This window comes from Diabrotica virgifera, chromosome 6 (genome assembly GCF_917563875.1).
Source record: "Diabrotica virgifera virgifera chromosome 6, PGI_DIABVI_V3a".
In the NCBI taxonomy this organism is placed as follows: Eukaryota; Metazoa; Arthropoda; class Insecta; order Coleoptera; family Chrysomelidae; genus Diabrotica; species Diabrotica virgifera.
In genome coordinates this window covers 52,194,921-52,211,556 of record NC_065448.1, presented here as the reverse complement: position 1 = coordinate 52,211,556, position 16,636 = coordinate 52,194,921, and the positions used below count along the sequence as shown (strand labels likewise).

At 34.1% G+C, this 16,636-nt stretch overlaps 1 protein-coding gene across 2 annotated transcripts in view; it reads left to right on the top strand.

Annotated features, from left to right (window-relative positions):
* LOC114325904 (cyclic AMP response element-binding protein A) overlaps positions 1–16,636 on the top strand; it is a 609,112-nt gene that overhangs the window by 273,851 nt on the left and 318,625 nt on the right. The window contains exon 1 of one of the 2 annotated variants that reach the window (XM_050654158.1): positions 1,183–1,283. The exons of the other annotated variant lie outside the window; for it this stretch is intronic. The gene's annotated coding sequence lies outside the window, so the exon portion shown is untranslated. Of the gene's footprint in view, positions 1–1,182; positions 1,284–16,636 lie in introns of those variants that run through there. 2 annotated transcript variants of the gene reach the window in all.

Sequence of the window (16,636 nt, the reverse complement as noted above, 5' to 3'; positions counted from 1 at the left end):
CAATTAAATCTTCCCCTGTTCCAGTGTTCCCATATATCAAAGTTTGTCCGACTAGACACTCTTAAGCTATTAACAAATTTTCAGCTTGCTATTAATCAACTTTTTTTTCATACGCGGGATCCAGACCTATATTTCAATCAGAGAGTGCAACAAGCACCTCTACCGGTTTCGGAACTTATTAGTCTCTCATCAGGAGGCACACATACTGCTCTCTCTGACCCAACCAGGACAAACCCCAGCATGCAGTCACGTATTGCAACGAACGAAATGACAGGGATGCCCTAGCGGCAACTGCTAGCAAAAGACTAAGTTTTTAATATAATAGCACATAAAATAACATCAAAAATACTACTGCACATCCCACCAGATTGAAGACAATGGGAACCTTCTCTGGTTACACCTCCGAGGCTTCTAAAATTTGCAAGCCATAACGGATGCTGAGACTAAAGAAGATGAGGGAATTTTACAATTTATAATTCACGTCCCATCTGCTTAGCGCGGTAAAGTTTGATTGATTTGAGGATAAAAGCCTCATTAGTTGAAAAATGTTTCACCAAAACAATTCACCGTGTCACAAGTCAATGAAAACGATGACAAAAATGCATGCGCTTTAAATTGCTTCTGCAGCCACCGTTTATTAGACTAGAGCGACTACCACTACCGACTACCTCCGATCTAAAAAAATACTCCCTGGAAAATTTGGAAAAATGGAAAATTTTGTGCATACAGTGGTTATACTGTGGTTTCATATAGTGGATACTTAATCGAGAGGCGATCGAAAACAGAAGACCTAATTTCTTTGAGATTTGAACATTTGTTGCATCTCAAAACAAATATTTAAAGCAGTGCTACGAATCTGATAATTGCCAACCTCAATAACGATGAAACTTGAAGACGAAGTTTGTTATTGCAATTTTTATAAGTAAAAGTATCCTTAGGTAAACTTAAGTTTCTCCAAATATTGTCTTCAATTTCTAATTATCTTTTCCTTTGTTGTCCGTAATTATGCAGTGATTATATTTTTGTAGAAATAATGGAACAGTCTCGGTTGATTGAATAATTTCATAGTTTTCAAGGAATCTAAACAAAGATAAAATCTGAACAGATCGCGTCCTTGTCGTTTGAATGCAAAGTAACGTCATCGTGTTATTATTACCAATGTTGTAAGTTTACAACTCGAAACTCGACGCCAGTTAGCAACCATAGGTTTAGTCAGTTTGTCGTTAACATTAAGATAAAGTGAAATTATAGTTGAACTCTACAATAATTATTGCTACAAATTGGTAAGTACCGTAGTAAATCATGGCTTTTAACAAATAAAGTAATGCATATTTAGTTAGCGATAAAATGTATAATGTTCTAAGGTACTTTGTTGTAAATTGTAAATGTAGGAAGTATAACAAAACATGCAACTGTTTTGAGTACCTTTTGAGAAATGGTTCATTAATAATTACTAAAATTATTAGATAAGTGTATTTTTAGAAAGTATTTTTTATTCAATTATTCGGATCAACTATGCAAGGTCATTTTCGAAAAAAGAGTAACAATACCTTTACAAGTAACGAATGTAAATATTTTTGTACATTATAGTGAGTTTCAATAAGTTTCTCTATATAGTGAGTACGAAACTTTGTCTAGTAATTCTTTCTAGAAGTGAACTATACATCTCAATTTTTGCGCCCCTCGAAAGTTAGTGGGGATTCCACGGCACCCGCGGAAACCCGCTGTGACCACGTCTATGACAAATCCCTTGGTAGTTCAAAAGGTGCTGAAGCGTCAATTAACTGTATCATATTCGGTCTGTGTAGTATGATCTGTCATTTTCTTTAAGTCCACTTGGCACTACTGAACACTGAACATTTCTCAGGGTTTAATCGTTGTAGTTTTTTGAGCTTGTGATTTCTATAATTCTAGCCACTTATTTTTTGTTATTGTTTCAATTTGTGAATGCGCCTGGGTTCCCAAATATCCGTGTGGGGTATCTCATTCCATGCCCTAATTAATTCCTCCCGAACTGCTCACAAAGTTTGAGAAGCATGCTCTAAATTAAGAAGGCTCTGAGCCATCATGTCACACACGTGTTCAATTGGGGATAAATCTGGAGCACTCGGAGACCAGAACAAAAGATTGATTCCAGCCTGTTTAGGTATTTAAGGCTTAGAAAGTAAAATATAAGTAAGTAGGTCCTGAATAAAATACTAACAAATCAAATTCCAACGCTACTTCAATGTCCATAAAAGCCAACTTATTTAAACGAGCAAGGATGGAACATATTATAGTTTGCGCTCTTTGATGGTGTTAATCTCGCATTCCTTTCCCATTCTACGTACGACCTCAACATAAGTCACATTATCCACCAAAGAAATTTTTTAAAATGCGTCTGTAACACCACCTCTCGAATGTCTCGAGTTTTCTTAAGCTTCGAAAAGTGTCCAAGTCTCTACTCTGTATAATAACGTAGAAAATATGTAGCATCTGATGATAATTGATACCAAGTGGTAAATCTTCTGAAGAGAGACTTCATCATTATGAATGCTGATCTCGCTTTTCCTATGCGTTGTTTTATTTCACTAGAGTGGTCCTATTGGATGTTGGTACCAAGGTATGTGTAGCTGTCCACCCTGCCAATTGATTGTTGGTTAACCAAAAGCAGTTATTTAATATTTCGCGCTTACTGACTACCATGAACTTTGTTGTGTTTTTCGTATTGATCAAGTTCATGTTCTCTACTTATATCTGATATAAGCGACATTATTATTTTCGAACTATCTAGGCTTTTTGTAGAAACTACTGCGTCATCGGCATATCTAATGTTGTTTAGACGCACTTCGTTGACTAATACGGCTTCCTGTAGTTATCCCAGTGCTTGCTCGAAGATACATTCAGAGCATATAGGGTGTCAATTTAAAAAGTTGCCACCCCTATAATTTGGTCCCTATAGAAAATCTAAAAATATACAAAAACACGTCAAATTTATTTGTGAGGGGAACATTTTATAGACCAGTTTTCAGCTAAATTACACTAACCCTCTAGCGGGGGCGGACACAACCCCCAAAATCTTAAATGGAAAGGGGGGTTGAGTGATACCTCATTTTAAAAGTCGTTCGATTACCTTTTCAAAAATACCACATACATTATATTTCTTTTCAGTAATTTAAATTTTTTTATAATTAATTTTAATAATTAAATAGGTATCGAGTTCAGAACTCCAAAAATTTTTTTGGAGTATTGAACTCCAAATTGAATTTTTTTTGGAATTTTGAAGTATTTAAAGTATTTGTTTGAAGTATTTTTGGAAAAATCAAGTAAAACCGTAAAGATATTATAGGTCTGGATCCCGCGTATGAAAAAAAAGTTGATTAATAGCAAGCTGAAAATTTGTTAATAGCTTAAGGGTGTCTAGTCGGATAAACTTTGATATATGGGAACACTGGAACAGGGGCAGTTTTAATTGTGGAACAGGTTTAAGATTTGGAACTGTCAGACCACGAAAACGGCACATTTATTTTGTCCGACAGAACAGACTTAAACTCTCCGAACAGAGTTTAAACTCTCATGCAAAAATCAGACTGCTATTTATCACCAAATGGGCGTTTTAATGAGTGGAACATAGAGAATATGTCAAATGACAGGAATTATGACAGGTGATAAATAGCAGTCTGATTTTTGCATGAGAGTTTAATCTCTGTTCGGAGAGTTTAAGTCTATTCTGTCGGACAAAATAAATGTGCCGTTTTTGTGGTCTGACCGTTCCAAATTTTTAACCTGTTCCACAATTAAAACTGCCCCTGTTCCAGTGTTCCCATATATCAAAGTTTATCCGACTAGACACCCTTAAGCTATTAACAAATTTTCAGCTTGCTACTAATCAACTTTTTTTTCATACGCGGGATCCAGACCTATAAGTATAGAGTTCAGAACTCCAAAATTTTTTAGAGTATTGAGTCCAAGATTTTTCCAAAAGTACTGAAAAGAAATATAAGACATGTGGTATTTTTGAAAAGGTAATTTAATGACCTTCAAAATGAGGTATCACTCAACCCCCCTTTCCAATAAAGATTTTGTGGGTTGTGTCCGCCCCCGCTATAGGGTTGATGTAATTTAGTTGAAAACTGGTCTACAAAATGTCCCCCTCACAAATAAATTTGACGTGTTTTTGCATATTTTTAGATTTTCTATAGGGACCAAATTATAGGGGGTGGCAACTTTTCAAATTGACCAATAAAACCAGTGACAAAATGTATCCTTGTCTCACTACTCTATCTATGGATACTGCCTCTGCCAATTAGTCATCCACTTTAATGTTGGCAGTTTGGTTGTATTATAAATTATTTATGATTCTCTATCACCTTATCCTGCTTTTTTGAAGACGGTTATGAGCTTATCGTGTTTTACTCTATCAAATGCTTTTTTGTAGTCGATAAAGCAAATATACACGTCACAGTTGACATCCCTTCACCTCTGCATAAGCACTTGGACAGCGAAGAGATGCTCTCAGGTGCCTTAGGCATCGCGGAATCCAAACTGTGTGCATGATACTACTTGTTCTTCGCATTTTTTTATATCCTGCTCTGTGTATCACTTTTAAAAACGTTCTAAATTCTAAGTAAGTGGCAGATAATAACTCAAAATAACGTGACAGATGTTAAAATTGACAGTAATCGTAACATTTCAGTTGGAAATGTTTATATTCTTAAGTAATGGACCATCTTGTATGTGCAGCAAAATGAATAGTAGGTTAAAAAGTCAATATTGAATGAATTTAACATTACTTTTTCGGAAATATTCTACATCACGTATAATGTGTGAAACCCACAAACATTTCTCTAAAACAGTGGTTCTCAGTCTGTGGTACAGTCATTATTTGCGGTGGTACACAAAACGCAAAAACAGCCAAAATCAGCACCACTATTATAGTTAATTAGATTACCTAGCTAGATAGGTATTTCAGTTAGGTGGTACTAAAAATATATAAAAAGTATTTTGTGGTACATGACTCAAAAAGATTGAGAACCACTGCTCTAAAACATTGATATTGCCATATCGTCCCTTAGCTTACAACACCGCTTAAGTCGAAAATTAACGGTTTTGACAGATACGTACCGTTGGATAGGTCTGCTCATTGCGCATCTAACCACTTGTCACATGATTTAGATTTCAGTCAATCAGATGCCGTAATTCAAAAAGTAGTGACACCGCGCAAGTCGTCAACACCTGTATCATTATCAACACCGTACAAGTCGCTCTGTGTTTATATGTTTGTACGTGAGTTTTACTGCTGAAAAGTCTAGTATCCAAGAAGTTTTTATAGAAGATTAAGAGGTAAGCTATATAATAAAGTAATAGTCCATTCTTTCACGGTTTTTGCTCTAAATTTTAAAGAACCGCTTGGATTGACATGAAATTTGGAATGCTTATAGCTTACATGTCAAAGAAAAAAAGTGATATTGTGCCGATGTGTGCTTTTGCCCGGGGGGTGATTTTCACCCCCTATTGGGGGTGAAAAAATATATGTCAAAAATAAGTCCGGAAATGGGTAAACTGACTAATTTTAAGTAACTTTTGTTCTATAGAGCTTTTTCGCCAAGTCAACACTTTTCGAGTTATTTGCGAGCGAATATGTTCATTTTTCAACAAAATAACCACATTTTTAGACGGTTTTTCGCAAATAACTCAAAAAGTAAGTATTTTGTCGAAAAAAACGTTCTTAGCAAAAATATAGCTTATAAAAAAGTAAAAAAATGGTTTACGCGTTAGGTCTCTGGATCTCGTAGAACCAGAGTTATAGTCAATGAAAAATAGATTCATATTCACCAAATTTCAAATAGAATATTTCGACGTGGAATATCCAAAAAATTAAGCACTTTTTGGGGAAACCCCATTATCACTTTTTTAAAGTGTTTTAAAAAATCTTTATTTGTGTTTTTACAAAAAGTTTCTAGCATTAAATTTAAGCAAGTTACGCTCAAAATAAAGTTGGTCCCTTTTGTTTTTGCAAAAAAAAATCGGGAAGACCAACCCCTAATTAGCAACTTAAATGAAATTAATCGTTACCGCTCCACAAATTATTTTACTTATGTTGTGTTTATATGATCTGTAAGTTTCATCGATTCAAAGTGCTTATTTTTAAAAAAATTTGGTTTCAAAATAAAATTTTTAAAAATTTAAATTTTGAAAAATATGTTTTTTTTTTAAATAACTTAAAAATTGTTAGAGATACCAAAAATCTCTAAAAACAAAAAAAGTCAGATTTGCTTTCTGAATATCATGTATTTTTTTGTTTTTCTGTTAGACAAAATTTGATTAAGATTTGGTGTTTCTAAATTTGCATACATTCGTGATCAGTGACTCGTTCAACCCCTTTTAACTACAGCCGTTTCAATAATAAGTACTTTGAACCGATGAAACTTACAGATCATATAAACAATATATACACGAGTCAAGAAACTTGTGAAGTCGTAACGATTAAGTTGATTTAAGATACTAATTAGGGGGTGCTTTTCTCGATTTTTTTACCAAAACCAAAAGGGACTAACTTTATTTTGAGCGTAACTTGTTTAATTTTGATGCTAGAAATTTTTTTTATAAAACAAAAATGAAGCTTTTTTTAAACACTTTAAATAAGTTGTAATGAGTTTTCCCCGAAATGTGCTTCATTTTTGGTTATTTCACGTTAAAGTATTCCATTTGGAATTTGACGAATATGAACCTATTTTTCATTAGCTATAACTCTGCTTCTGCTAGGTGTAGAGACGTGATATATACACCATTTTTTTTAAATTTTTTACAGGTTATATTTTTGCTGAGAATGTTTTTTCGACAAAATACTTACTATTTGAGTTATTTGCGAAAAACGGTCTAAAAGCGTGGTTATTTTGTTGAAAAAATGAACGTATTCACTGCCAAATAACTCAAAAAGTATTGACTTAGTGAAAAAACTCTATAGAACAAAAGTTACTTAAAATTTGCCAGTTCATCCATTTCCTGACTTTCTTTGGACGAATATTTTTTCACCCCCAAGAGGGGGTGAAAACCACACGCAGGGCAAAAGCACATATCGGCACAATATCACTTTTTTTCTTTGACTTGTTAGCTATGTGTATGCCAAATTTCATGTCACCAAGCGGTTCTTTAAAATTTAGAGGTTTTGCAATATTTTACCGTTAAAGAATGGACTAATATATGAACTCTGAAAGCGGAAATGAAAATATCTTGTACAATTCCATTCTTTCACAATTATTTATTGGACTCCTTAATAGGACCCATTCGGGATTGGATAATCGATTTGGTGGTCATTAAGTAGATACATTTCTAACGGTAGTTTGCGATCGATAACATTCCAATGCTTCTACATATGCTACAGTCAATAAAAAACCAATCCACTCTAGACTGACCAACTGACTTCAATATGTTAATATTTTAACATATTAATGTAAATATTTTACATATGAATCATTCATTTTTGAAGTTGAAGGTAATTTAGCAAAAGGTTATACGAAAAAATATTAAATCAGTTCGTTTTAATACATATAATATTGTTTTTTTTTTTAATAATCTTATCCGCAAAATGGAATAACTGGTTCTCTACAGTTCTTTTGTTAACAACGTAGTTTATAGTGTTGTCTTAAGTTTCTATTTATTGATTTCTATTAAGTTTAAAAAAGTTTTTCACGATTAAAGGAACATCTTGCGCTACATAATGCGTTTTTAAAATTTTTTCTAGTTGTCCATCAATAAATTAAAAAAACCAAATAAATATTTTGATTCCTCTTTGTATATAATGGTCCAAGAGCTGTGAGACATTTTTGAGTAGGTATTTTAGGCAACCTGAAAATTTTTCAGGTGACTCTTCCATGATAGCCTAATACAAAAATGCCGGTCTGGCTGGAGGGTAGCGGTTATTTTCCCCAAACATCCCCCCCAAAGTTAAAAAAAAAAGGGTAAAAATTGTTATTACAAAAAATATCATTGACGTGACTTTAAAGTAAATTTAAATATTCGAATATAAAGAAAATAAACAGGCCAGGCGATTTGAGGGCGATTTTAACTCTGCAAGATACTTGCATGGGCGCCCCAGGATTATTTTCAGGGGATGCATCTGAACTTCAGAAGATTTCATCTGAATCTGTACATACTATTAACGAGTATAAAATATACAACTATACATGCAACGCTATGCACATTCCTTCCGGACAGGGAAGTACAATTATTATTTTGACAGGGTATTTTTTTAATATCAAAAATAAATATTCTAAAAAAGACAGAATTTTTTTTGGTGAAATTTTCCAACTGCCATGTGATCAAACAAATTACGCGTACATATAAATGAAAAGCGCTATAGGTAAGCAGCAGTGTGAGAAAGAGCGTATACCGATAGCTGTTTGCGTTCTCTGTTGTACCTGAGCGAGTCCGTTCGCTCTAGAAAAATCACGTGACCTGGCGATCCCATGTTGTTGTGTCTCGAAACGTTAGAGTAATTATTATATATTATAGTTTTTTAAGTAACTTTTTCTTAATTAAAGGAAAATAATACGTACTATACAATAGATTTTGCAAATATGATAGAAAAAGACAGATTTATTATTATAAATATATAGGTAGAAAAGTATAAAAGTATAAACTAAATTAATTCTGTGTCCGAATCTTGTACTTGTTCTTCAAATTCCTCATCTGTGCTTAAATATTCACTGTCTTCTTCTTCGTCAGACTCCCCTCGAGACTCAGATTCCTCTTCTACATGATCTGTAAATAGTTGTAATATGTATTTAGAATTAATTAAAAATTAATTAGCGATAATTTAATTGAATTACTACGTATTCTCTGTCCTTTTATACGGAGTCGAAGCCTGGACAATCACGGGCGCATCTGAAGAAAGACTTGCCATTGTTGAGATGTGCTGTTATTGAATAATGTAAAAAATATCATGAACACAGCACGTAACAAACACGGAAACATTAAGAAAGATGAAAAAGGCAAAAGAAATACTCAACACTATAAAGGAAAGAAAGATGAGCCAAAATAAATATTCATTCTCTTCTTCTTCGTCAGACTCCCCTCGAGACTCAGATTCCTCTTCTACCTGATCTGTAAATAGTTGTAAATATGTATTTAGAATTAATTAAAAATTAATGTATAACTAATACTTAATACTTTTCCTTATATTATAAATTACATCATGTTTTTTATTTCTTAGTATATGACCAAAATAGCTCATTTTTCCTTCCTTCATAGTGGTGAGTATTTTTTTGACTTTTTATCTTTATTAATGTTTCCGTGTTTGTTACGTGTTGCGTCCATGATATTTTTTACATTATTCGATAACACCACATCTCAGCAATGGCAAGTCTATCTTCAGATGAGCCCGTGATTCTCCAGGCTTCGACTCCGTATAAAAGGACAGAGAATACGTAGCAACTCAATTAATTAATCACTAATTAATTTTTAATTAATTCTAAATACATATTACAACTATTTGCAGATCATGTAGAAGAGGAATCTGAGTCTCAAGGGGAGTCTAACGAAGAAGAAGACAGTGAATATTTAAGCTCAGATGAGGAGTTTGAAGAAGAAGTACAAGATTCGGACACAGAATCAATTTAGTTTATACTTTTATACTTTTCTACCTATATCTTTATAATAATAAATCTGTCTTTTTCTATTATATTTGCAAAATCTATTGTATAGTACGTATTATTTTCCTTTAATTAAGAAAAAGTTACTTAAAAAACTATAATATATAATAATTACTCTGACGTTTCGAGGCACAACAACATGGGATCGCCAGGTCACGTGATTTTTCTCGAGCGAACGGACTCGCTCAGGTACAACAGAGGACGCAAACAGCTATCGGTATACGCTCTTTCTCACACTCCTGTTTACCTATAGCGCTTTTCATTTATATGCACGCGTAATTTGTTCGATCACATGGCAGTTGGAAAATTTCACCAAAAAAAACCTGTCTTTGTAGAATATTTATTTTTAATATTAAAAAATACCCTGTCAAAATAATAATTGTACTTCCCTGTCCTGAAGGAATGTACATAGCTTTGCATGTATAGTTGTATATTTTATACTCGTTAATAGTATGTACAGATTCAGATGAAATCTTCTGAAGTTCAGATGCATCCCCTGAAAATAATCCTGGGGCGCCCATGCAAGTATCTTGCAGAGTTAAAATCGCCCTCAAATCGCCTGGCCTGTTTATTTTCTTTATATTTGAATATTTAAATTTACTTTAAAGTCACGTCAATGATATTTTTTGTAATAACAATTTTTACCCTTTTTTAACTTTGGGGGGGATTTTTGGGGAAAATAACCGCTACCCTCCAGCCAGACCGGCATTTTTGTATTAGGCTATCATGGAAGAGTCACCTGAAAAATTTTCAGGTTGCCTAAAATACCTACTCAAAAATGTCTCACAGCTCTTATACTATAATTAGTAGGTCTATTTTTTCATTTTTACCTTTGAGTTAATTGTCTGTAACAGAATCTAATAGCCTACTTTTTTTGTTATGTTGGTACACTCTCATATGAACGTAGATATGTGAAGTTTCGTTTCCAACTGTCAATCCATTCTTTGCTTACAAGCCATTTAGTATAGACCTGTCACAGTATTTTTTTACAATGGAAAAAATCAAGTATCTGGTAGCAAGTGACTGAATTTTTATTCAATCAGGGTTTCAGGTATTCAATCAATAAAGTTTAAAAGCAAAGGAAATTTAAGAACGAATATTGAAAGTGTAGAAGGACTCTTCACCTTCAATTCTTCGTAGAAGTCTTGAAGACGATTCACATCAAGGAAATTTAACCACAACACCAGAAATCGTAGAAAATTTATTTATTTAGCGTATGGCTTAAGTACATCACAGAATATATTTAGATTTATGCATTATACAATGCATCACAAACAGATGTTCAATTTTTTTATATATTCGATTGACCCTTCGGTTGCCATTACAAAGTCTATAGGGTCGCATGTGTATGCTCTGCGTGGGCAGTCCTGAACAATGTGACTGATCCTGATCGTCTGTCTTGCAGCGCCGCAGTCACAAGAAGGCGAGGGGAGTTTACCCCATCTGTAGAGGGAGTCGGCGCATCTTCCACAGTTTGTTCGAATTCGATTAAGGGCTGCCCAAATCTTACGGGGACGTTCAAATTCGCCAGGTTTGCCTATGATGTCCGGTAGACTATGGTAATGCGGATCTGTCCTACTTTCCCAATCTTCTCTCCATCGGGTATTTAAGTCAAAGTTGGATTGCTGCAGCGCTTGAGCAGAATGTAGAGGGGGTAACCTGGATCGGAGACGGTTTCCAAGAATATCGGGGATGTCGTTGTGGACTAGAAGCTGGCGACTGTCCATTATTTTGTTACATTCTTTAACCAATGCATGTTCGCGGCGTAGGTTGGGTGGTGCTATATTACTAAGGGTAGGTAGCCACATTGTAGGGGTGGGCTTAATTGTGCCTGTTATCATACGCATAGCACGGTTTAGTTGGGTGTCGACCAGGTGGGTATACCTGCTATTTAGCCACACTGGAGTACAGTATTCTGCCACCGGATATATCAGGCCAAGAGCAGAGGATCTTAATGTTGATGCTGTGGACCCCCATGTAGTGCCGCAGAGTTTCTGTATTATATTGTTGCGTGTTTTCAATTTTGCTGCTGTTTTCGTCAGGTGTTCTCTGAATGTGAGCATTCTGTCTAGAGTAACCCCAAGGTATTTCGGATATTTATTGTGTTTTAACAGCTTGTTATTAAAATACACTCGCAATTCTCTGTTTGTCAGCTTGTTGTTGAGATGAAAAGCTGATACTTCAGTTTTTGTAGTACTTGGCTGTAGTCTCCATTTCTTAAGGTATTCGCTGAGGATGGATAAGCCATTCGTGAGAGTGATTTCTGTAGTTTCTAAAGATTGGTGGCTTGATGCAAGGGTCCAGTCGTCAGCATATCCAAACTTCCGAGATTCGGTTTCAGGCATGTCAGCAATATAGAGGCTGAAAAGTAAAGGGGCAAGGACAGAATCCTGTGGAAGACCATTGTTAAGTTTCATCTCTCTACTCGTCTCTTTTCCCATTATAACCTGGAAGGCTGTTTGTCAGCATGTTGTCAATGAGGTTAATTATCTTTCTGCAGGGGATAATACGGGCCAGTTTATATATTAATCCCTGTCTCCAAACAGTATCATATGCTGCTGTTAGATCTATAAATACTGTTGCTGTCTTTTGTTTCTTTTGAAAACTAGCTTCTATAAAAGTTGTTAATGACAGTACTTGGTCCGTACAGCTTCGATGAGGGCGGAAGCCAGCTTGTTGAATGGGGTCATTTTCTAGTATCCTGTGACTAATTCTGTTGAGGAGAAGCTTTTCTAATAGTTTATATATGTAGAAAAAATTGACTGAAAGAGATTTAGTAGACGCCATAGACATCACGTTGGGCAGTGTAAGCAATATTTTGACTGAAGTCTTGGGTTTAAGAAAGCTGTGTTCATAATGGGTGCCGCTTCGCTAACAATGGAACAAAAACAAACTCAAATGTGATTTTCTCAGAACATTTAGAGCGTTTTCGAAATAATAGAGTGGGTTTTGTGTGTCGGTTTATCACTATGGGTGAGACTTGGTATACTGTGACTTGGTCTGTCATCTTGATCGTGAATCAGACAAGAGGCTAAAGGGTGGTGTGAACTGGTACTTCGGCTTTGAAACTAGTTCGTGTCCAGAAATTAGCCAAGCTGTTCGGCATCAGTTTTTGTGATGCGAAATGAATTTTATTCGTAGATTACTTAAAAACTGGTAAAACAATAAACTTTGAATACTATTTGAAACTTTTAGACAAGCTAAAGGAAAGAATTCGTGAGAAAATGCCCGGTTTGCAGAAGAAAACAATCCTTTTTCATCAGGGCAATGCACCATGTCATATGAGCATTTTGACAATGGCTAAAATCCATGAATTAAAGTTTGATTTGTTGAAGCATCCACCGTATTCACCAGATTTGGCCCCTAGTGAATTCCATTTGTTTCAATAGCTAAAAATTCATTCGTGGAAAGCATTTTTCATTAAGTCACTGGATACTTTGAATGATACATTAATCAAATTTCAGCTTTTGTTAATTTTTTTATAAGAAATACCAACAATAAAAAAATTGCTGTTAACGAATTATGCTTTGTTCACTATACACGTTGTAGTCTAAACGGATTCACTTATAGACGAATAAATGGATGAACATCCAACACTCTACTAAGAAATTCCAGAATATAGTTGCCAAAGGAAACCATTGAATTGAGACACGCTGTTTCAGCTCTGCTCCTCTAAAGAGGTAGCTAGATATGCTTCATCATCTTGATATCAAGATCTAATCTAGAAATTAAGAAAACCATAGTATATTTTTCTCTCAAAAATAAAAACACAAACACTTCTAATTCCACGCGAACCAAATTGGTCACCTGCAACAATATTCCTCGATCTTGGATTTTCTCTCGCTTATTTTGACCGTTTCTTTAGGATATTATTTGAAAATACATGCGAGGTTAAGAGATACAAGCGACATAATAGAACCTCTACTAGATGCATCTGGCCGTACAAATAAACATTTAGATTATGCTTATTCTTTTCGAATATTTTAAGACGCAATTTGGAAGTGTTTATAATAAAATCCTTATATTCTTCCGTAACACACTCTTGTCTAATCCCTGCTTAGACGAGTGTTCGTTAATGATCTCTTCTTTGCTTCTAAATTCATTATTTTTCTAATGAGGATTTTATAGATTTGATATAAAAACAATCTGAATCTGTATATATGTTACAGTTCAAGTTGATTCTCAGTTAGAGTTAGAGTTGACTATTCCTAGTTCTGTTCGAGTCAACTCCAACTAAAACGAGCAGTAAGAGTTGATTTGAAAAACTTATTTCAACTTTTACTAGTTGAAGTAGACGCTTCCTAACCCTTGTTAGTAAAAGTAGATCGCGGGAAAATATAATCAACTCTTACTAGTTTGAGTTTACTGTTCCTGGATCGATTCAATGAATGTAGATTATAGGTACGAGTATAATCTCACGTGCTTTTTTGATGAGTGTGCGTCTCTATGTTTTGACCGTTTCGACTATACTTATCACGATTTGAACATATCCAGTAACATTTAATTTCTAGAATCGGTTGTTTGTGTGAATCAACTCTTACTAAATGGCATTGGGAATAGTATACTTTTTCTAGTTAAAGTCTACTTTTACTAGTAAATGTTGAATAAAAATCTTCATTTTATATTTATAATCAACTTTTACTAAAACCAGCCGTTTAAGTTGACTCGAACTAGAATTAGGATTAGTCAACTCCAATTGGATAATCAACTTGAACTGTAACATATATAAGTAAATTATATCTGATTATGTATATACGTTACGTATGCCTAGGAAAATATAAAAGACATAGCAAAATGTCCACCTTGTATACATAAAGTCTCATTGTAAATTTCTTCAGCTTGTAACCGCAATAAAAACAAGTGTTTATTCGATTCACTTCGTATGTCTAAGATGTTCTAAATAAGCGTAAGTCAAAGCACGGAAGAACTTTTAAAATGCATCAGTGTCCTTTGTCCTTGTATGCACTTGCACAACCTCTGGAATGCGAGTTCCGTTCTCTGTGAAATTAGCGACGCGATGACTAACATCTCGTGACTGTACAGGGTTTGTATAAAAGTAATAATAGTCTAAGAGCTAGTGAACCCTCCGACTAACGGTCTTGCTGTAAGGCTAGAAATTTGTATAGTGATAATTCATAGCACACCAAGGCTAAAAACCATGACCTGGCAGGCAGCAGCCCTGCACGTGTATCTACCAGGTGAATCGAAAAGTGCATAATTTAGTGGAAAAATAAACTTTCTCCTGTAAGGTTTAAATTTAAGTATGTGTTTGAGTAAGTCATTTAGAATAAATGTGCACAATGCCAGGCAATTCTGAACATCATAAGACCTTGCCAGGCGAGGGGAAAGATTAGGGGTTTTTCCTAAAATTATTTTTTTTGCATCGAAGAAAGTTTTTTTAAGTTTTTTGAATCATTCCAAACAGAATAGGTCTTTAGTGATTTTTCTCTTAGGTTAATAGTTTTTGTTATATAAGCGATTAAAATTTTTGAAAATTGCGAAATCGGCAATTTTTAACCCTAAATCGGACATTTAACTAAAAATTTCAATGTTGCCAACGTAGGTAGATATTCTTTAAACATTGATTGATGAAATCCCGAAGAGTTTTTGCAATACAATATCGAAAACCCCTTTGTTTTTTAATTGTTAATCAAGCGGGCGCGACACTGTAGTATAAGTGAGGACGTTTGAGTTTGCATAAATTCATTATCTTGAGAATGGGCAAATTTCAAGAGAAATTCTCAGACAGGTCGATTTTTATTCTTAAATTAGGACTTTTTGGCATATATATAATACTAGTGACGTAATCCATCTGGGCGTGATGACGTAATCGATGATTTTTTTAAATGAGAGTGGGGTCGTGTGATAGCTCATTTGAAAGGCTATTTAATTCTCTATTCAGTAATATAAACATGAACATAATTATTTATACAGGGTGTACAAAAAAATTGTCTTCTTTTTTTCTAAATTAATTTAATAAAAAAAAATTTTCTGTACACCCTGTATAAATAATTTTAATGCTCGCCACTCGCCGACTCGCCACTCGAGCCCTGCGGGCTCTCGTGTCTATTGCCAGACAACAATTTTTCGAAAAACTGTCGTATTATTTTCAATTTATTCTCACTCTCTTGTGATATTATACCCGATAATTTTTGATAATATCCCGTCGTCAAGTATATTACGTCAGATGCCCTTCGTTGCTACGAAAAAATACATTCAGTGACATTAATGACAATTAATGTTTTAAAAATGATAAAAGTGATGACTTTCGACCGTCAAATATTTATAACAACTGTGTATTTAATTGTACTAATTTGTACTTACATAAATAAATTACAATAAAATTTTGGTTTTGAACAGTTTTATTTATAAAATAATCACAACAAATTGCACTCGATCTCTAAAATTATTATCGAATTTTTGCCCTCGTGACACTTTGACATAATTTCACTCCCCTTCGGGTCGTGAAATTAAAACTGTCAAAGTGTCACTCGGGAAAAATTCGATAATTTTAGAGCTCTTGTGCAATTACTACTGATAATTTGTTAGGAAATATATTTATTTATATTTAAATATATTTATTTAGATTTTCCACTATTCATCAAGGGAAAAGCAACTTCGCTGTGGGAAGCTACACTTCATAAACATAACGTAACTATTAACGGTATTTTTAATTTTTGGTATTTTATTTTAAGTGTTAAAATTGGTTTAATATTTAAATAAAAATACGATTAACTGTTTAAAATATATTTATTTCGTTGAAATCATAATAATAGAAGTATAACGTCTTACGTGCGTACCAAGTACACACACTCTTTTTTCATTAGGATGTAATTAAGTAAGTGTTAATGTTTTTTATGATTGGCGATAAAATTGTGTATGCACCACGTCAGTAAAGACTCTTTATCGAACTCGTCTGTTATTCGCCTCGTTCGATAAAGAGTCACTTTACTGACTTGGTATATAAATAACTATTGTGTTATCTCTTTTACTCCGACCAGTAA